The sequence below is a fragment of the Delphinus delphis genome, chromosome 20 (genome assembly GCF_949987515.2).
Source record: "Delphinus delphis chromosome 20, mDelDel1.2, whole genome shotgun sequence".
Taxonomy (NCBI): Eukaryota; Metazoa; Chordata; class Mammalia; order Artiodactyla; family Delphinidae; genus Delphinus; species Delphinus delphis.
In genome coordinates, this window is record NC_082702.1 from 42724780 (window position 1) to 42747738 (window position 22959).

General features: G+C 37.5%; 1 protein-coding gene across 9 annotated transcripts in view; it reads left to right on the top strand.

Annotated features, from left to right (window-relative positions):
• ZFHX3 (zinc finger homeobox 3) overlaps positions 1-22959 on the top strand; it is a 1367978-nt gene that overhangs the window by 177265 nt on the left and 1167754 nt on the right. The window lies entirely within an intron of this gene.

Here is a 22959-nt window from a genome sequence, read left to right on the forward strand (position 1 = left end):
AATGTGGTAGAGTGAGAGCATGTGTGTGTGTGTGTGTGTGTGTGTGTGTGTGTGGTGCATTCGTGCAGTGTGTGCATGTACACATCTCTGCTTGTGGTGCATATGTGTAGTGTGTGCATGTGTGTATGTACACTGTGCACATGTGCATGTGTGTGTTAGGAGGCAGGCTGCAGCTGCTTTTGCTAGGGTGTTTAGGGAACACCTCTGAGGAGGTGGCATTTAATTTGATAAACAGCAGGAATCCACGTGAAGATCTGGGGAAGGGCATTTAGACAAAAGGAACAGCAAGAACAATAGCCCTGAGCTGGAGCTGGATGTGTCCCAGGAACTACAAGAAGGCTGATGTGACTGGAACACAGCACCCGATGGGGAAATGGAGATGTAGGAAAGGCACGTAGGGGCCAGATCTTATCTGGCTTTGTGATAAGTTTTTGTTTTAAATGTATTGGGAACAATTAAACTTACCTAAAGAGAGGTCTGGCCCTTGCCTTTGGCTTCTGGCAGCTCCTTGTGATTTTCTGCTTACTTAGAGTGTCTTTGTTTACCCGAGAATCTTGAGCCACACCACATAGTCTAACAGTGTGATTTATGATGGTGATCTGGGGCCATGCAAGAGCAGCTCAACCTCCAGATAAACTGAAGACTAAACATCAGCCATGTAGGCAATCAATTGTGTCTGGGTGACTGAACCCCAATAAAATCTGTGGATATCAAGTGTTGGGTGAGATTTTCTGGCTGGCAATACTCCAAGAGTACTGTCACACATCATTGCTGGGAGAAGTTAGTGCTTTACATGACTCCCCTGGAAAGGACAACTGGATGCTTTGTGCATGGAATCTTCCTCGAGTTCCCACATTCCACTTCACCTGGCTGATTTCAGTTTATATCCTTTCACTGTAATAAACCATAACCATGAGTATAACTGCTTTCAGTGAGTTCTATGAGTCCTTCTAGAGAATGATCAAACCTGAAGGTAGTCATGGTGACTCCCAAACTTGCAGTTGGTGTCATAATGTTGGTGATCTTGGAGACCCCTGAACTTTGTAGTTGGTGTCAGAAGTGAGAGTGATGTGGAGACTCCCTAAGTCCACAGAAGCCATTGGAGTGGGTTGGATTTCTGCTTTAGGAAGATGACATTGACTGCTGTGTTAGGAGGCTACTGCAATAGTCTAGATAAGAGATGATGGAGGCTTAACCTGGATGACAGCAGTGGAGGTGGTGAGAAGTTAGATAAGGCACACATTTTGTCAGTAAAAATGACAATACTTATTGATGAATGAACTATCATATTGTTTGTCACAGACAAGTGTCTATGACTAGCAGATAAATCCCACCATTAAATGACAACATTTTAGGCTGCATGATGGAAAGACTTTCTGAGAAATCTAGAAAACGCTTCTTGAATTTTTCAAGCCCTTTGAGCTCATTGTCTCCTTAGGACTGTACCTTAAAACATGTTTAATACCATACTAATAGTGTTCAAAACCTTCCAGTATTAATTCTCTTTGTGTGTAATTCAAAGATGTGTAGTTTAGAAAAAATTGGTAACTACGTGTGTTTTATATACCGAGTGTGCATTTGGAAGTAGGTACTTTCTTTAAGATTGTTATGCTATTGTGTCATGCCTTGTGTCTCACGGCATTCAAGAATTTCATGAAACTTTCTTTTATTCTTTTGTATTGAGCAAAAATGAGTGCTAACATTGAAGAAATGTGCTCATTGTCTAGCACTGGGTCTGGCACATGAAAGGTACTAGATAAGTATTGGCAGGAGGGAAGAATGAATATAAGTCATTTGAGTCTTGACATCACCCTAATAACAAGCACATGGAGAACTCAAAAGTCGTTCAGTGTTTAGGTTTTGGGGCAAACAGGTGTCCTGACTGCTACAATCTATTCCCTGGGTAAGACTCTAAAATTTGGCTCAATTGAGAAGGAATATGAATATGAATAACACCCACTCTACTATTAGTCCAAATCCATTGCCTTTTTTGGATGAAAACATTATTTTGCTTACTTACTATACTTTCATTGAATTCCTGCTGGATACCAAACACTAGGCTGGCCCTGGGGATTATAAAAGCAAAGAAGACATGATCCTTACCCTCAATAATATCATGTTCTCAGTGAGCAAACTTCCTTAGGGGGATAAGGAGAGGAGGAGAATGGGATTCATTTTCTGTAGGACAAGACGTTTCCTTGGGTGTTGAGGCCCAGGTGGCATGCCTAGAGGACAAAACTGAAAGCAGGAGGCAAATATCCTGGATTATCTTTTCTCTTTTCCATGACTCACTTCTATCAATACATTGGGTAAATAAGCAGGATCAAGCATTCAAGGCAACAGGCTGTCATTTCTTTTGTAGTAGAAGACAAATTTCATACTACTACTTTTGAGCAGGTAAAAAATTTCCCTGACCATTCTCTATGAATCTTTGGTTTTTTTGCTCCATCTTGCTCTGGGCCCTGGGAAGTCAATGCTTCAGAACTCCATTGTCCAGGCCCCCTTGCTCAAATTCTGTAGGGGCTTTAACAAGGGAAAAAAACCCAAAAAACAAAAAAACACACACACACACAATGAAACAGCCCTCACATAGTTTTTAATCTATAGGGAGATAAAGCAAATTCTTGAAGAAACATATGAAGAGAATAATGCAAGTTAAATACGAAGTGCTCTAAGGGGAGAGGAAGTTCCAGGGAGGCTCAAATCATGTCTACTGTGTGCAGGGGTGGGTGCTGGGACATGAGGGGGAGGATTAGGAAGGATGACAGGCTGTAATCGGCTTATATTGCGTCTCTGCAGGCTATCGTTATGTTTTCAGGAATTTTGCCTGTGGGTTAATGTCACCTTATTAGGTTGAAATCACCCACTGTGAGAGTATTTACACCACAGAAATTGGCAAACTCTACAACTCAGGGCTCCCTCCACCCAGAGGTGATTATTAAACACTCATTAGCATTCCACTGTTTGTGGAGAAACCGTGGCTCTGAGAGGGACCTGGGATGTGAAAGGGAAAACTCTCTAGGTAGGGAACCTAGCTCAAGTCTAGGCAGGGAAGTAAGAAAGGACACATTGTGTGTGCGTGTGTGTGTGTGTGTGTGTGTGTGTGTGTACAGCAATGTAAAGATCAGCATGACTGAGGGGTAGGAGAAACATTAGGGGAGTGTTAAAAATGAGGCTGAGAAGTAGATTAGGGTCTTGAATCTCACAATATTCAGCTAAAGGACTTTTTACTTCACTTGATAGATAGTAAAGAGCCTTGGAAGGTTTTGGAGCATGAGAGTAAGATAGAGATGATGCTGTACAGGTTGTTTGATTGTCATCCAAGATTAAGGTTACACAGTCCTCTGAAACTTAACCTCAGGTCCTTCATGTGCAATGTTTCCAAATCTTATAGCTGCCACTTTCACAATTTCTATTCCTTCCATCCCCTCATTTCCATGGTCAGTGGGAAGCTGGGAAGCAGACCTTGGGGTACAGAAATAAGCTTTCTGTTTTTAGAAGGCCTTTTCCACATCAAGATTACATTTTTGGCATTTGTAGGGGTGTACAATCTGAGGTAAGAGGTCTAATTTAATTCCCTGCCCATGGTTAGCTAGTGGTTTCAATTTATTGACTAGTTCATCCTTTCCTCACTGATTTTGAAGGTCAGGATACATATAGATGATAAAGGTTAAGATCAAAACTGATATCATCACGCTGCCTGATGCTTTTCCCAATGAGTTCTAATTATTCTAACATCTCTAACATGATCTAAAACTCTTTTCTTTAACTGCAGAGTTTTCTAACATGTCATTTCAATGGGCTTACTTTAATTTGGCTTCTCCCAGAAGCTGAATCTGAGGCACAGTAGGGCATTAGGGAAGTGAAAAAAGGAAGGGAAGGTAGCCAATAAACATTTCTTTGTGATGCAAGTTACCATTGTAGGTAATTAGTTTTGGTCTTAGTCTGTATAATAAAAATTGTAGTTACTAACACTTATGTAGTACTTATTATGTACTAGGTACTGTTCTAAATCTTTTACAAATCTTAACTCATTTATTCTTCATAACAACTTCCTAATTTCTCCATTTTGTGGATGAGGAAGCTGAGGCAGGGAGAGATGAAGTCTGTGATCAGGGCCACATAGCTGATAAGTGGCAGATCCTGGAATTTGCAGGACTTTAATAGACTACAGGACTGATTATCCAGGGAAAAGTATTCTTTACAGTGAAGTGGGTAAAAAGCTAGGGCTTCTGAAATGACATCAGTGGTGACAATTGGTGCAAAGTATTGCTTTTGTCCGTAAGTAGTTAAATATTTGTGAAAACCCAGGCCTGACCCTTAGATATGCCATTCTAATTTGAAACAGAGTAGTCAATAATTTCCCAAAGAAAGCTGTTTAAAAAAATACTGATTAGAGAGTCCATTTGAATGATACTGAAATGCATTTGTTAAACTGCTGTGTGTAAAATAAGGAATGAAGGAAAACACAAAAATCTTTTGTTTTTGCTGGCATTGGTTTATATATCAAACCACTTCCCCCATCACTGTATCAAAAATCAAAATGGAGAAAACATTTTTATCTTTCTTTTTTTTATTAAAAATACTGTTAGGACTCTAATGTTGTCAGAATATGTTTAATTTTTAATTTGCATTTCATTTATCTATCCCATTGATGTAATTGGTGCTCACTCACCCCAGGATACAGGTTAATAACCTCCTAACCTAAGAAAAAAAGAATGATAAAAAGAACACCCCATGGTTTAGGTTACCATTTAAGTCACTGTCTCTTTGTCAAAAATAACCTATTTCTTGCCCTTTCTGCCCATACCATTTTGCACTTTCCAAAGCTCTATTGGCCATTAAAAAAATTAATTACTTCAAGGCATTATTTTCAAAAGAATTATAAATAAATTACTTTAAAACCTTGGTTTACACCATAATGGTAAGAAGATATATTTCATGTATCTGTATTAAAATTAGTGCATTGTTGTTTGTGATTTGCAGTATACACTAAGGTATTTTTCTTACTCATATCTTAAGAGCAGTGTTAATGTGCTTCTGAAGCACATAAGCCAGTTAATCTTGTAGAAAGTTATATAAAGACAATAACAGAGTTTTAAGAAATGTGCAAAAGTTGTAGGTCAAAAAGTATGCCAAACCAATGTAGCTCCCCTCATTAAGTGTTATAAATAAAAAATTTTAGTGTAAAAGCTAACATTTCTGTGTCAGCAGCACTTAGCATAGTGCTTTGCACATTGTAGCATCAAATAAAAGCTTTTTGAATGAATGGATGGATATGTGGTAGTTAATTTTATGTGTCAATTTTGCTAGGCTGTGGTACACAGATATTTGGTCAAACATTATTCTAGATGTTTATGTAAAGGTATTTTTAAGATGAGATTAACATTTAAATCAGTAGACTTTGAGTAAAGCAGATTACCCTCCATAATATGGGTGGGCCTCATCCAATCAGTTGAAAGCTTTAGTAGAAAAGGACTGAGTTCCCTTGAGAAGAAGAAATTCTGCCTCTGGACTTGAGATGAAATAGGAACTTCTTGAGTCTCTTATCTGTTACCCTGCCTTGCAGATTGGGGATTTGTCAGCCTGTATAATCAAATGAACCAATTCCTTAAAATCTGTCTATCTATCTACAAACACACACACATACACATGTCCTGTTGGTTCCTTTTCTCCGGACAACCCTGAGTAATACTGGATGAAAACCATTAGATAAATACATTAAGATATGTGCAATCATATTAGAGTTGTGAAGGTAAAAAATGTATGCTCCCAAAGTCTTGTGTTGAGATGAACATCAACTTGGTTATTACCACTGACATTTTTTGAAATGAATGTGCCTGTGGTGAAATTTTTTTTCATTTCTTTATCAAAGCCTGCTGATACTCTTCTTCCTTTTCCTCTCCAGAGACCCTTTGGGTTTACACTGACTTGTCTTTTTAAAGGTGTTGGTGTTCACCCTCCTATCAGAATTTGATTTGAGTCTAAGGACATAGGAATTTCTCTCAGCATTGGGTACATTCTTTCCCTGGGTTTTTCATTGAGCAGGATTGGATACTTTGGAGAAATCATTTAGCCTCAGTCCTGTTAAATGATGATCTCTAAAATGTGTTAAAGCTTTAGAAGTTGACAATACCACTAATTTATTCAATTATCTTTAAAGAGGAATTACTAGGTCTTTGTGGAACGCAGCTTACTTAACACTTAATTTATTTGTGAAAACTATCACGGCAACAGTAATTCTTTTGGCATTTGTTACTTTGTGTTCTAGCTGTCTGTGTGGGATTATAAATTAGACAAATAGAGAAAGTGAAATGAATCTTGTGTCCATTTAACAGGCATCCATGATTATACAATAAGGGAATGTAGATGGCACAATAACAGAATTGTGCCCACTAGAGGACAGAAACACAGAAAGCAGCCTTGTGGGAATTGTAGAACAACATTCAGGAGAGATACTTCACTGGTATTACTGCCCACGTGTCACTCACCCAAACCCACTGTAAGGCAAGGATGTAGATACAGGTAAGGGTGTAGATTTAGGGCCAGTCATTGTGTATACTTTACATGGTATGTTATGTAACTTTATTTTTAAAATTTAAAAAACTTTACGATATATTGGGCAAATCCAAAGGAATCTTTGTTCAGGGGATTTCCTTTTAGTCCAGTAAAGCTTGATCTATATAGATTAGTGTTCCATTGGATGAGTAATTAATAAGGATATTAATTAAAGCGTTGATGAAAAGGTCCTTTTCCATATACTACTGTGGTTTCCTGTGCCTAATTTGATTAAATGTTTCATGGAGGTGAAACCTTCCCATTGGGAGTTATACATGTTAACTTAATTCTTTGAGCTAGTTGTTTCTCCTGATGTGACATCTTTACAGTGTTCTCTCAGTTGAGGGATTATTGATCAGTTTGCCAGCATTATAGATTTTCATTCAGCAACAGTGCATCCAAAACAAATGCAGAGTGGTCTTTTACAGAAATGCCTGTCCCATAAAAATTTTAAGAACTGGAGCAATGACTATCTGTTTTGATTATTTTAAGTGCTGTCGTTTTTGGCAGTCTGGTACAGGAGATGACCTCTTTGAGCCCTTTTCAGTAGTGTGATTTTAAGATTTGTTGCTGGAAAAACTTACCAAATCTCTTGCAGAAATAGATCAACAAGGGACTCATAAGTATTCGTTGTTTTACGTTTGAGAGTCTTTCGCTGCTCTGAGGATAAAGACTGGCTCATTGCTGGGGATTAAAGGGTTTCAAGGCAGGCCAAATGATAACCAGCTGGCTTAAAGTAAAGTTTATATTCTAAGCCTTTGTTTTATACCCCCCAAAGATTTTATGTTTACAAAAGCATTCAGAATGAATTTGCCATTAGTGCATGTTGGTATCCTCTTAAGTCTTATCACATAGGAAACTGGAGAGGAAGTTTAGGAAGACAAAAGGAAGGAGGTATAACATAGGAAATGTGAATGAGAATCGAAGAAATTTTACAGGACTGAAAACAATTGTGGACCTAATGTGTTTGGAAACACTGGAGGCTAGTGAAAATTCCACTTTTTCAGTAACCTAAACAAAAATTAGAGATAGTTTGACTCTCCTATACTTTTTTTTTTTTACATTAGTAACTTTTTAATAAAGAAAAATGTTGTGCTTCAGAGGGGGAAACATAACCTGAACAAGATGGTTTGTGCACAGTTCTTTAGACATGATGATCTGGGATATTTAGCTGAGGATCAACATTGCAACAGTTGAGAGAGCAGCTATAACTCTTGATTTCTAGGCAAAGACAAGGATTGCTGTTGTTTCTTTTTGGGAGGGATGTATCCACTGAGATATAAGTTCAGTCCCATTTTCATGAGGAAGTTTCACTTTGATATTTACTTTTTGCCCCATCAGGATTCTGAACAGAGTGGCAGGGCAAACCTTGCTTCATTGTGAATGTTCTGCTGCAACCTCTTGAGCATACGTGAAATAGACACTGTGGCTTTGAGGCAGGGGCAGAATCAGGATTAGTGGGGCTTATATGATTTTAGAGCCCTCTTTTAAGAAAACATAACATGGTGGATACAAAACTAAGTATGAAAATAAATATTTAGATTGAAAAAAGAAGACAAAATTACAAAGCTTAAAAAGTGGACAAATAGAACAAAACTCACATGATCCAGGAAAATAATATATCATTTTTATTAATTAACTGCCCAACACAGCTCTGTGATACTTTTTTCCTTATGGTTTTTGACTGCATAGTCTTGACAGTGATTATTTTTATTTTTATTTTTCCCCCAACTTTACTAAGATATAATTGATACATAATATTGTAAAGTTTAGAGTGTTCAACATGATTTAATACATGTATTTGATAGTGATTTTTAAATAATTTTGCTTTCTATTGAGAGGACGGAAAGATAGCTCAGTCTTTTTTTTTTAGCATGGTTGATTGACAATTTTTTAAAAAAATTGTTGATCTTAGAAAAGTTTATTTTAGTGTCCTTACTCTTTACTGGTAATGCCATGTAATATTTTAAGAATGTTTATAATTCAAATTTAGGAAAATTGTCCCCAGTTTTCTTTTCCGTATGGGATATAAGATTTGAAGGCATTTCTTGGACAGTGAACAGTCTTGGTCTTTGAATTGACAACACTCGTTGTGGATATCCTTGTGCATTGTAAGGTCTGTTATTTCATCAATATCAGAGCTTCCTATGGAATCAGGAAGACATTTAATCTTTCCCCAAAGTGTTCATTTGAGTTCCTCCTCTTTATTAATTTAGTGATCAAACAATCCAAGAATGTATTCATTTTGACTAGGCAACGTTTATTTCTTCCTGTAATGAATTACTGCTTTTGGTATGATTAAACATTTTTGATACAGTTCTTTTCTTGATGTCAGAGTAATTTCTATTGATTTCAACACTCATTTTACCTCTTTTGTTAAATATTCCATTATATTTATCTGAATTTTCAGCTCTTTAATAAATAAATTTAAAGAAGCCCAAAGAAGATATCCTTAACATACATCTAAATCAGGGGTCTGTAATTTCTTCCTATTTATTAAAATCTTATAAGACATCTTTCTAAATTATGGTTAAAATGGTATTTTCAAGCTTTCCTATTAAAGAGAAGAAAGATGTGTATGATGTGTTTCAAATTGTACACACTGTATCATTTCTGACAGGAGAGAGCTTCTATTTTGACTGTGCATTGATGAGAATTGAATCCTCTGTTTGCAATTTTATACATCTAATGATTGGAAGAATTTTTTACAGACTAGCTTCTGGCTTCATACCTTTCAAACCTTGTCATGTCATGATACAACTCCTGACCCTGCTCCTTTATGTAGCTGGGTGAGTGGGCACAGTGGGAAGTAAGGAGTATTCCTGGAAGCCATTCCTCCGGGAAGATGAGCGAGTATACATGGAAGGGACAGCAAAACACATCCTATAGCCCATAAACCCCAAATCAGTGTGTTCCTAACTCCTTTACTAAACATCAAAAATGCCTACAGTCACTCTAATGCCATCTGACGCAAGGGGAGTGTGACAGGGAAGTCGGAGTGGAAAGAGACAGTGTCTTAACTAATTATGGTTAAAAAATATCTTGACTTTGAAAATTTTATAAAAACATATTTCTAAGGCCTGTCCAGAGCTTTGAAAGGGGCCTGTACAAGTGAGAGGCCCTAAAGCTGAAACTTTATTAGCTTCACGGTAAAGATGCCTTAGCTGTAAAGATAAAACACAATTTTATACGTTCTATTGAGGTATTCTCTTGGTCATTGATATGTCTTTCTGGGTCATACATTTTTCATATGTTACCTATGTTAATTTTTGCATTTAAATATTTTCTAGAATACTTACCTCTTTCTGTTTTTTGGGTTTTTTTTCCTTTTTCGGTTCCCTTTATCCATTTGTTTATCTTGAAGGAGACATCTCTCTGAGCCTCATGTACTTAATGTGATTTTAACTTGAGTGTGAAGCCAAGTATTTTCTGTGTCCTTCATAGTTAAACTTGAAAATGGTTCATTTGGTTGAGTTTCAGAGGCTCCCTTGAAGCTACCTTAAGCATCATAGACATTGTTTTTTGCTGATTTTCATGTGAAGTTTAAAGATACTTCTTCAAGTTTAATTCTGTGTTGAATTTTTGATTACAGCTATTAACAAGTTAGATGTACAAATGGCTAGCCCCCATTGTGTATGAGGATATGACAACTGGGATGATCGTCCTTCATCAAAGATTCACCACATAATTACAAACAAATGGTCTGCCTCTGTGAACTATGTGATTGTGACTATAAAGGCATGTTGTAAAGAATCTTCTAGGGGTGATATGAGGGGATCAGGAGAGGTTATAAAAGTACCAGTGATGGAGATTTATGACACTACTAGCGAGCGAAAGCCACAAACTTCAGAGAGCCCTTGGCTGCCTATTCCTTGGCCTTTTGGTCTATACTTTTGTGATATGACTCCACAAGTTTTCACACTAAGCTAGATGGCAGCTGGGTGTTACTTTCTTCACTAAAGAAAATGATATTTTTCTTAATGCAGTGAAGTTTCTCTTTATAGAGAAGTTTTTCATGTCTACTTGTCCAGGGAAATAATAGCCAAAGAGTTTTAAACAGATAATCCATGGGACTTCCCTGGTGGTCCAGTGGCTAGGGCTCCACGCTCCCAGTGCAGGGAGCCTGGGTTCGATCCCTGTTCAGGGAGCTAGATCCCACATGCTGCAACTAAAAGATTCCGCATGCTGCAACTAAAAGATTGCTCATGCTGCAACTAAAGATCTCGCATGCTCAACTAAGACCTGGTGCAGCCAAATAAATAAATAAATATTTTAAAAAACCCAGATAGGGCTTCCCTGGTGGTGCAGTGATTGAGAGTCCGCCTGCCGATGCAGGGACACGGGTTCGTGCCCCGGTCCAGGAAGATCCCACATGCTTGCGTACTGCAAAAAAAAAAAAAAAAAAAAAAAAACCCAGATAATCCATAACTAAGGAAAGCAATATCTGATTATTACAATTTTTTTGTGGTTACCTTCGTAATTAAAAAACAAATTCTCTTATTTTCTAGGAAATTCATTGTAGTTCAGACGTGAGAAGCCAAGTGAACAGTGTCTATTTTCTCACTGTATTACTCTAATCTCTTTCTTTAGGTCAAGGTTAAGCAGGTCTAGAGAAACAGACATCTGTGTTTGTAATGCAGTAAAGTGTAATGAGTGTGGGGACTTTTTCTAATTTACCTCAGCTGGATATGCAAATGAAACGATTAAACTTATAACCCATAACTCTATGGGGGAACTGATGGGTAACGAAAGTGCAGAGTATTTACTGTAGCTAATGGGAGAGTTGTTAGATGATAGGAATGTAATATGTTCTATTTGCAAATGTACTAAAGAGTTAGTTAGCAGTATAAATGAGGATTTGGTTATTTAGGAATAAATATTATCGTGCTAAATCGTGGTTATTTAGCACGATTTAAATTTTAAAAAATCAATCATTTTATGGTGTTTCAATTTACTAACTACAGCTTGTTGTGTGTATTTAGAGATCCACTTTTATAAATGGGAAATGAATAGTCTCGACATAACACATCTATGCAGTGTATCGTTCTTTATTTTTATGTAATAGTTTTCTGCAAGAAACTCAAATTCTTCACAATGATCAACTGGTTAGCACCATAACATATTTGTTAGGAAGGCAAGGTTTGGGGTTATAATAATAACTTTATAGATGTAAAAATTACACATGCAGTCATTTGTTCAAATTTTATCATTAAAAACACTGAGTGAAACTTAGGTATTTGGTCTGAGTCAATATGTAGACAAAACAGTGATTTTCTTCCTACAGCCAGTTATAAAGTTTTCTATTTTATAACCTTATATAATTTTTATAACAAATCTCCAGCCTTCAGGGGTTACCGTCTCCCTTTATACCCAAATAACCTGCCCTCATATATTCTATAGTTAGAGGTATAAATGAGTAAACACTTGCAAAACAGTGTGAAAAAGGTAACTCTATCATGTTAAGGAAGCAGAGAGAAGTCCCTCTTTGGACTCAGCTTGAAAGAGGATTGCATAAGCCATTCACAAATTATGAAGAGGTTAGAAGAGGCATTAGGGTTGATTTTTGTCCACCTTCCTCATAATGATGCATAGATTGCTTTACTTTGTAACATCCTCCTTGGCCAGGGATCATCTGACTTAAGCACTTGGAATGTCAGGAAGCTAGCAGGTGTATGAAACTGCTGATATGCAAGCATTTTTAACAAATACAATGGCAGCATCGTATGGTTTATTGTTACATAGGAATATTATAAAAACGGTTCAGGAGAAGAGTTTTAAACTCTGGTACACTATTCTGTTTCACATTTCCTCTGTGTTTTTTTTTTTTTTTTTTTTTTTTTTTTTTTTTACTCTTGGTGAGTATTAAAAAAAGCAATTGAACACATTACTTCAAAATTATACCTTTTAAAAATCATCTCTATTTCCAAAATAGGATTGTTTTTTGTCCCAATTTCCTTCAGTTTTGTTTATACTCTATTGATCTATATACTCTAGTGAAGATAAAATGAGGTAGTGGGATAGGATTCCACCACCAAAGTCTTCTCTGAATTTCCCTGAATAAGAACCATGTTCTCTCAATAAAGCTGCGGGGGGGGGAAAAAGAGTTGTGTTCCTCCCTATGTCTCTTTATTTCTCAAAGCAACTTTCCAAACACTGTAAGACAGCACCATAGTATAAAGAAAGCTTCATGGATACGGAAAATAAGTCATCATTAAAATAAAGTAGGATTTGCTTAAATCTTTTTTGAAAATGTTTTACACTCATCTGAGTAATAATTCAGTCAAGAATTGTCAATGTATGCTAAAACTATTGGGACAAAGTTTAATGAGGAACAGGATATTGACATGGTCTCAAACTCTCTTCCTACAAATTATAAAGGGAGAAAGAATAACTTTAGAGTGAAGAAACCTGACAGACACCACTTTAACCAAGTCATCAAAGTTAATATTACCAACAATGGGACAAAGTGATAGTGTGTGCTTCCTGATATGTGATACCCTTAGGACACCATATCAGTTCAATGGTATTCCTGCCAAAAATGTATTCCATATAACCTAAATCTAATCTTGAGGAGGAAGCATCATCAAACTCAGACTGAGGGACCTGTTGCAAACTAATTTCTCTATTATCTTAAAAAAAAGTCTGTATCAAGACAAAGATGAATCTCCACATTAAAAGAGACTAGAGACGCACGGCAACCAAATATAACATGTGAGGCCAGATTGCGTCTCATATTGAATGCTATACAGGATAGTAGTGAGACAATATGAGAAATATGAATATGGACTACTTAATAGATAATGATATTAATATTAAATTTCTGACTTTGTATTTCCTAAGAACAAAGATGTTATCACTCTAAAATATTTAAGTGCTGAAGGGGCATGATGTCTACAACTTATTCTTAAATGGTTAAGAAAAAAAATTTTATGGAAGTTCTTTATACTATTCTTACAAACAAAATTTTTTTAATTAAAATTAATTAAAATTAATTTTAATTAAAATTTTAATTAAAAATTAAAAAATTTAAATTTTAAACTCAAAAAATTTTCAGAATAAAACGTTTTAAGGTGTTCTCCATAAAAAAAATCTACAGATTTGCTGGAGTTTCCCACTTTGATTTCATATAGGCTCATATAAGCATATTAACTGTTTTAAACAATTAGTATATTAGCTGCTCTAAGAAAGCATGGTAACACATAAAAAAATGGTACCATATATTACCAAGGCCAGGGCACTTTTTTGTACTGTTTTATTGATTCTAAGATCATATTTTAACCTTTCAGAAATCAAGATCAATCTTATAATTGATGGTGTGTACCATAGTTTGTAGCTTTCTTTTTTTCTTTCCTGGTGTTACATAGAATAATGATTTGAGGAATGTCAGATCTGATAAAATATGGTAGTTGGTGGTCCAGTAGATCCTGGGTTAATTTAAAAGAAGACAGTAAGTTGGCAGGTTTTATTTTGTTTGGGAAATCCTTGAGAGATCCTATCCCCTGTGTAGTACCTCAGGCTTCTCAAAGAATTATATATGTATTATACATATCATTCTAGGACCAAGAGTGATACATATATAACAAAGTCCTTAACTAAGCACAACATCTCAGTTTTCTGATTTCAGCCCCTCCAACACAGCATCCTACTTATCCTCGATAACATGAGGGGGACATGGAGGTGAGGGTGGGGAAAGAACATTATCAGAAGAGACAAGATCATTTTGAAATTGCAAAGGTTTGTACATTTTCCCAGTGAACTCCTGGCTTCTTGTGACTTACTAAACATAACCCCTGAAGAGTCTAGCTTACTAAAAAAAAATTTTTTTTTTTTCGGTACGTGGGCCTCTCACTGTTGTGGCCTCTCCCGCTGAGGAGCACAGGCTCTGGACGCGCAGGCTCAGTGGCCGTGGCTCACGGGCCCAGCCGCCCCGTGGCATGTGGGATCTTCCCGGACCAGGGCACGAACCCGTGTTGGCAGGCGGACTCTCAACCACTGCGCCACCAGGGAAGCCCTACTAAAAATTTTGGTGCTTGGTGTCCTTCCTGCAAGTCCAGGTTCAATAGATCAGAGACCGTACACATTATCTAGGGGCAGTGGTTCTCAACATGTGGTCCCCAGACCGGCAACATCACCATCATTTGGGAACTTGTTAGATAAGCAAGTTCTTAGGACCTTCCTGTCCCTCCCCCGAGACCTACCGAATCAGGAACTCTGGGACTGGAACCCAGTCATCTGTGTTTTCACAGGTCCTCCTGGGGATTCTGATGCATGCTAGACAAAGTTTGAGAACCAGTGATCTGGGAAAATGAGAAACACGAAGGGAAACAGGTTGTCACAGGTGATTGTTCTTAATAGAGAAGGAAATATGAATATGAGAAAGATCATAAGACTGCTTATCTCTAAGCAGCAATGACCCTAGGCCCCCTTTATGCTTAATATGTGGCCCAGGACATATACTTACTCTAGGAGGAGGAATAATCTGCACTTGTTTGCTTGAGTTCATAGCACATCACAGGTGCTTCACTGAGGTGAGAACAGTGGCAGGTGTCTCAGGAAACACTCGCCATTGTGTGTGATCCCAGTGTGTGCTGGTCATCAGTATTTTCGCGGGCCTCTCACTGTTGTGGTCTCTCCCGTTGGGGAGCACAGGCTCCGGACGCGCAGGCTCAGCGGCCATGGCTCACAGGCCCAGCAGCTCCGTGGCATGTGGGATCTTCCTGGACCGGGGCACGAACCCGCATCCCCTGCATTGCAGGCAGGCGCCCAACCACTGCGCCACCAGGGAAGCCCGGTCATCAGTATTTTGAAGTAGCTCTTTTAAGTTTTTTACCGTTTTCATTGTAACTATCACTTTTTTTGGGTGGTTTGTTTGTTCTTTTATTTATTTTCTTTTTAAAAATCTTTTATTAGCATATAGTTGATTTACAGTGTTGTGTTTCTGCAGTACAGCAAAGTGTATCAATTATATATATACATATATCCACTCTTTTATAGATTCTTTTCCCATGTAGGTCATTACAGAGTATTGAGAAGAGTTCCCTGTACTATACAGCAGGTCCTTCTTAGTTATCTATTTTATATATAGTAGTGTGTATTTGTCGATCCCAGTCTCCCAATTTATCCTCCCCGCCATGATTTATTTATTTTCTATGGTGTAGAGATGTTGTGCATTATATAAGCTTAGTAGGTTTGATCTATTAGTGGTTTGGGGTTTTGTTTTTTCAAAAAGGAGAAAATTTTATGCTATGCAAATGAGTTGGTTATAAGAACTCTCATGAGAATTTAGTCCCTCAGTTGTTTCTGTTGCTACGGATTTTAGTTCTGGGTTGCAATGGATTAGTTTTCTCTTTATTATGGATCCTGTTTCCCTGCTTCTTTGCATGCCTGGTAATTTTTTACGTGCAGACATTGGGAATTTTACTTTGTTGAGTACCGGATATTTTTGTATTTATATATTATTGAGGTTTTGGGCAGTTTGTTAATTGTGTTTTGGGACATAGTTTCTTGGAAATTGTTCAGTCCTTTTGGCTCTTTTAAGATTTGTTAGGAAGGACCAGTGTTGTATATAATCCAGGTCTAACTATCCTCCACTACCAAGGCAAGACCCTCTGAGTTCTCTGTCCAAAGCCCTTTGAATTATGAAGCTTCCCAGTTTGGCTGATGGGAACAGGCATTATTCTTGACCCTGTCTGAGCTCCAAGTTTTGTTCCCTCTAATCCTTCAGGTGGTTTTCTCCCCAGCCATGTTTTTTTTGGTAGCTTCTTTACACTGTGTGCTGGTCAGTTCTCCTGAAAACCTTGATGAGGAGCCTGGAGATCTCTGAAATTCCCTCACTAGGCAGCTTTCTCCTCTCTAGCACCCTGTTCTGAGAACTCTAGCTGCCTGGCCTCTCCAGATTCTGAGTTGCATCTCTTTAACTTAGCAGATCACTGGGCTGTTCCTGGGTTCTGTGCTTCATGCTGTGTGACCTGGAATCTCTCTCCAGGCCCCATAGGGCTCACCGTGTTTGTTTCCCATTTCTCAGGGATCACTGACTTTTGTCCTCTCATGTCCAGTGTGTTGAACACCGTTGTTTCACACATTGCATCTCATTTATAATTATTTCAGGTGGGAGGGTAAATCCCGTCCTTGTTACTCTATCTTGGTTAAACTCTTAATGATTTTATATATGGTCATAACAGTTAAAACAGTTCATAATTTTAAAAAGATGTTGTCTCCATTTAAAAAGTATCCAAAAATACTTGTTCAAGCTTAGGGGATATAAGACAGTTAAAACACTATAAATTACTGAGCAGTCAAACAAGCGTGAGTGTGTGTGTGTGTACACATATGTAAAATGCACTGCTTTGGTTAAGTGTTACAAGTGCTAGTACTCTGAATTGTATATTCATTGTAGCAGAATCTTCTGTGGAGACACATCTCCCCTCATGTTTACCTCTTTAGCTTCTCATTTACTGATGCTTTCTTTAGGTTATAGTTGGACGTACAGTTGTGTCATGTTCCTAAAACCGAAGTCAAAGCAGAATGAGAACCACAAACCTTTCATTATTCTCTTTACTTTTGGTTGTCGTGTCATTTTTTAAATCAGTCTCAGCAGAATTTTCCAAGTTTGTATAAAGAGACCACACGTCAAACTATTAGTAAGACAATCTGTGAATCTAAGTGGAGGTCAGGAAATGGGCTGGAAAAGTCAGATTAGGGCTTTGGAAAACACCTGAGACAAGTAAAAAGTGAGAAAAAGAAGAGGGTGCAAACACATTTTAAGTTTAGATGGGCTGAACTCTTAAATAGGAAGAATATACAGGTAATTCTACTTACAAGTGGATTTTGCTCTTCATCTTTGTTTTAATCAGGAATTACGTTACTTATAAGTAAAAACAGACATGTCTCAAAACATACTATTAAGTTAGTAAAATGGTTTGTTTTTTAGTGAAAACTGCCATGTGAATTGATGGGGTGTTTCATGTATTTCTGCTATTTAGTTATTCACATCTGAAGTACAACCAACCACTGAACTTATATTGTGGTAAATAGTCACTAAAATTTGCCTGGAGGCAGTTTCTTAAATACATAGTGGTTGGAGAGAGTTAATTTACTTCTTTAAAGACTTGATTTGAATACTAATTCAGGATGTAAATGTCACAGTTTGCCAGCTTCAAGAGTTACAGTGATTATTCCACAAGAACAATATTTGAATAATCATAATATTTTTTTTCATTTTAGAACAGATGATCATTAAGCCAGCCATAAGTACCAGCAGCTATACTCCTAGTCTCAAATATAATCTGAATTCATTGTTTTGATTATAATAAATAGGCATTTTATAATTGTGTTAATTACTAAATATGGTTTTCCAGTTTTGATCTCTGACTACAATGAATTTGTAGAGTTATATGCTAACTAAATGATGACTCAGTTTCTTAAAATAATTCACAAAAATGGCACTTGAAAATAGGAATTTTAAATTATATCCAACTTAAGATATTGACTATTTTGTAGGTGTTCTCTATGCTAATGAAAGTTTGATTATCTGAATTGTCTTATAAAAGATATTAAAGTAAATCACTCCTATGACTGACTTTGAAAGCTCATTTTACTAGATTAAAATTGTTTACACAAGATAGTTATATATCTAAAATGTTTCTCAGTGTTGTTCTTCAGATCAGCTATATCAGTGTCACCTGGGATCCCTGTTAGAAATGCAAATTCTCCAGCCCCACCTTAGACCTACCAAATCAGAAACTCTGGGGATGGGGCCTAATCACATGGATCTTAACAAGCCCAAGGTGATTCTGATACTTGCTAAAGTTGGAGCACCTGTGATCTGAAAGAACACTTCTGGACTGCAAACACATGCCAGAAAAGCTGCTTTTCACAAGAATTTCCCCCAACGTTTTTTCTCATCTCTGAAAACTCCTGTCATAAATCTGGTTTTGAACTGTTAGTTGAGGCTAATTAGGAGTTTAGAGTGAATAAGTGCAGCCTCCTCAAACCATTTTTTCAATTTAATGCCCAAATGATTATTTCATTGCCTAAGATGAAAGTAACTAATTTGTCTTATGATTTCCAAACTGTAACTAACTCAAGCTAACCAGGAGAGTTTCATCTAATTGGATCAATTCTTGATGGATAAACTCACCAGAACTAATCTGAATGTGGAGATGTTCTTTTTCATTTGTCTTTCTCCACCCACAAAAGGGGGAAAAGGACTAACTGCTGATAGTTACTGCTTTCATCTGTACCATTTCCAGCTTGCATTTACTTTCATGAAACGCATTTACATTTGCTTCGAAGTAGATTTGCTTCACCATCTTTGAATAATTGTTGCAACCTAGAAGACTGGGGGTGAGCTCTTACCTCTAGGAGAACCCAAGTTGATGGGCTATTTTAAAGCCAGGAGGAGGAAAAAAACTGTTACCCTCTGCCAGGGGAAAAGACAGAGCTTTGAAAGGTGAGTTTGAGAATTTTTCCACCTTGTAGGACAGAAGTTTCTTAAATTAAATGCCATATAATCTTAAAGGGCTGATAATATTATGAAAATATATGGATGTGTGCATTAAAACATTGCTTGTGATGAGAAATTTCTCCTGTAAGTTGCAATGAAGGATATTTACGCTCTTTGAAACTTGCAGTGAGTATTGGGTTATTAATACTATGAAATTTAATCTGAGATTTAGGCAGTTGTCAATTTCTATAATTTATTCTTATTCGGATGGCCTCATGAGATTCGTGCTCTGATAAGCACTGAAAGTTAGTGGTGGCTAAAGCTTAGCCTGAATTTCAGACATATCTACGATTCCTTCTTGTACTCAGAGGTAGCTGGTATGTGCAGGTGGCTTCTGAAAAATGGCTTAATTTTGGTAGTCCTCTGCCTTTTAGATGAAACATTTCAAAGTAGCCATTAAAAAGCAACGAGGTTGAAAAAGCAACTTTCTGGGAGGTACAAAGGGAAAATATGTAGGTAATTTTTTTCCTGATACTTCATGTGTGATTATCCCGGGATATATTGCTATTAGGTTTTTATTTTTGCGATAAAATGCTAATATAGTTATCGGTTAAGGCTTCCAGTAGGTTTCCCAACATATAGTGAATGCAATTTTTAAGTGTCTGGATCGATTTAGGATTATAAATTTGTAAGTATATTGCTGTCCATTCCCCAGTTCCACCTCTGAAAAGCAGCTGCTTCCAACTCCCTTAGCTATTTTGCTCGGGATTTTTCTTCTAAACTGTATACATTGCTACTATTTTCCCTTCTCCCCTTTAGACATTATCCTTGACTTTCTGTAGGAAGATAAGGAATTTTTAGCCTTTTTACACTGCTCACCTCCCCATCCCATACCCATACACTACCAAATATAGTTATGCCATCATTGTTGGTTAAATTTTAATGTTTCTATTATTTTGACTGTGTAAATAATATTCCTAATTGAGACGTATAGTATTACACAATTTGATTTCCTTTCTGGGGTCACATTTTTGTTTTCCTTGAAATAATCATTGTCCTTTTTTGTTTGCTTAGTTTTCTGAGTATGTGTAACTAAAACTTTCCTCAAAGTTTCTATTTCAGTCACCTGTTTTGTTCACCCTGTTTTCTTTCTTTGTTTTAAAAAATAGCTTTGTTGAGATATAATTCACACACCATATACCTCACCCATTTAAAGTGTATAATTCAATGATTTTTAATATTGATATATTTACAAATATATGACCATAGTCAATTTGAGAACACTTTTATCACCTCAAAAAGAAACACTGTACTCTTTAGCTAATCAACCCTCGTCTTCCCACTCCCTGTTTCCTGCCACCCCCAGCCATAAGTGTCTGCAATGTTCTGTCTCTTTAATTTGCCTCTTCTGGACATTGCATATGGAATCATACAATATGTGGGCTTTTATGACTGTCTTCTTTCACTTACCATGTTTTCAAGGCTTATCCATGTTGTAGCTTGTATCTATATTTCATTCTTTTTTATGGCTGAGTAATATTCCATTGTAGAAATATCTCATATTTCATTTATCCATTAATCAGTTGATGGACATTTGGGTTGTTTCCACATTTTGGCTATTACGAATAATGTTGCTGTGAATATTTTTGTACATGTTTTTGTGTGGACATATGTTTTCAGTTCTCTTGGGTGTATTTCAGTTCTCTTTTTTTAAACTTTTGAGGAATTGTCAGACTCTTTTCTACAGTGGATGGATCATTTTATATTTCCACCAGCAGTGTAAGAAAATTCTGATTTCTCGACATCTTCATCAACACTTGTTATTATCTGCTTTTTGATCTTAGCATCCTATTGAATATGAAGTGGTACCTCATTGTGTCACCCTGTTTTTCAGATCCTGAATCTCCCTTCATCTTGGTTTACTTTCTTGTTTTGTTGGAGCATAACCTCCAGTAGCTTTCTGAGCAACAGTGAACAGGAGGTGAATTATTTTAGGTCTTGCATATCTTAAAATGTTTTATTCAAGTGGTATGGAGTGACCTGGGGCATTTTTTATTCATAATTTTGTATTCTTTTTCTAAAAGAGAGCCTTATAAATTCTGTAAGGTTCAAGTTACAGAAAACCTGGACCTACAGTTGGGAAAAAGATACCATATAAATCCGTCATCTGTCCTATGATCACATGTGTACCTCTAAGTCTAAGGAGAATGGAAGACTTCCCAAGCTAGGTTCCAAGTCCCCTCCACTGCTGATCGTAGGTACCCAAATATAATTGGGGTGAATGTAATTGGAAACCCACACAATCCATCATCTAAGCAAAACTGAATTCAGATGAACATTATGCAGCCTTGTAATCAAATAAATAATTATGTAAAAATAAGTTAAAATATTTACAGCTAGGGCTTCCCTGGTGGCGCGGTGGTTGGGAGTCTGCCTGCCGATGCAGGGGACACGGGTTCGTGCCCCGGTCCGGGAAGATCCCACATGCCGTGGAGCGGCTGGGCCCGTGAGCCATGGCCGCTGAGCCTGCGCGTCCGGAGCCTGTGCTCCGCAACGGGAGAGGCCACAACAGTGAGAGGCCCGCGTACCACAAAAAAAAAAAAAAAAAAAAAAAAAAAAAAATATTTACAGCTATCTTTTGAAACAAACATTCCTAGGAAGACTTTCTCTTTGCACAACTTTCCTTATCAGGTTCCACGTTTGCAGTGGCTTTATTTATGGTACGTAGGTTTCCTGGGAAGGTAAGAACAGAGGACTTTGCATTAGAAGTCCCCTGAGCAAAGCTTTCTAAGACTTATCTTTTGCTATCTCTCTCCTTTCCCGCGGAGCAGATGTTAAAAGATGTCTTCTTTCTATGAGTCTCTTTGCCATCCTGTCTCCAATGCCTGCATCCCTCTAGGATGTCGAGGAGTGAATCCTCTCAATTCTCTCCCTACCTGCTTCTGCAGACACGTGTTTCAGCTTCTCCATCTACTTTTCATCTTCCAAACTCTTAGGACATCTTTCACTTGTGTTTTCTTCACCCATTTTCCTTGCCCTGATCACTGTATACATATCTTAAAATACTCTGTTAGTGTCACTTTAATGGACTTTTAGGAACAGAGATGATAAGGCATCTTAATCAGAGACCCTCCATACAGACTCCCATCTGGCCTATCTGTCTCTATACATTTGGTTCTCTACCTTGAGCACATCAGAATCACCTAGAGCGCTTTTTAAACAGCAGTATTGGTTTCACCCTCAGAGTTTCCCAACTCAGCAAGTCTGGGGGGAAGGCTCAGAACTGCTTTTCTAACAAGCTCCCAGGTGATGCTGAGGCTAAAACAAATCTGCTTGTTTCATGCCCTGCATAAGTATTTCAGTGATCCCTGGTCACACATGGGATGATGTCCAAATTCCTTGGCATGTCCTGGGTGGTAATATAATTTGAGAAATCAGTTTGGCTTTGGTTGGCTCAGAACTTGTCCCTGCACCCTGTGGGGATGGTAGCCAGACCTCTGTTTTCCTTTGCCTCAGGGGAAGTTGGAGCTGTGGCCAGAAAGTAGAAGATACACACACAATTTTTTTTCTGACCTTTGTTTTCCTGAAATGGATATACTAGAAGAGTATGTGAGGGGAAGAGAAGGGAGGAGTAGAGGGGAGGGAGGTTCTTATATGCCGAGGACCAGCCCCAGCTGAACAGGATTCACCCAAAGGGGAAGACGGAGTCGGCGTGGACAGAACTCAAGACACCTCTTCTTGGGTGCAAGGATCTGACAAATTTATTTTCAAGATTCCAAAAGCTTTTATACTATAAAGTGATCTCATTTTCAAATTTAACATTCTCATACCCACGCCAAAAACTCCCCCACATAGGTTACAAAACAAAGGTAATTTACATCAGCAGATTGATTAAAACAGGTTAGGTAATTTTCCCATCGCCCAGAGTCTCTTTCTTCTCCCGTGGTTAGTCACAT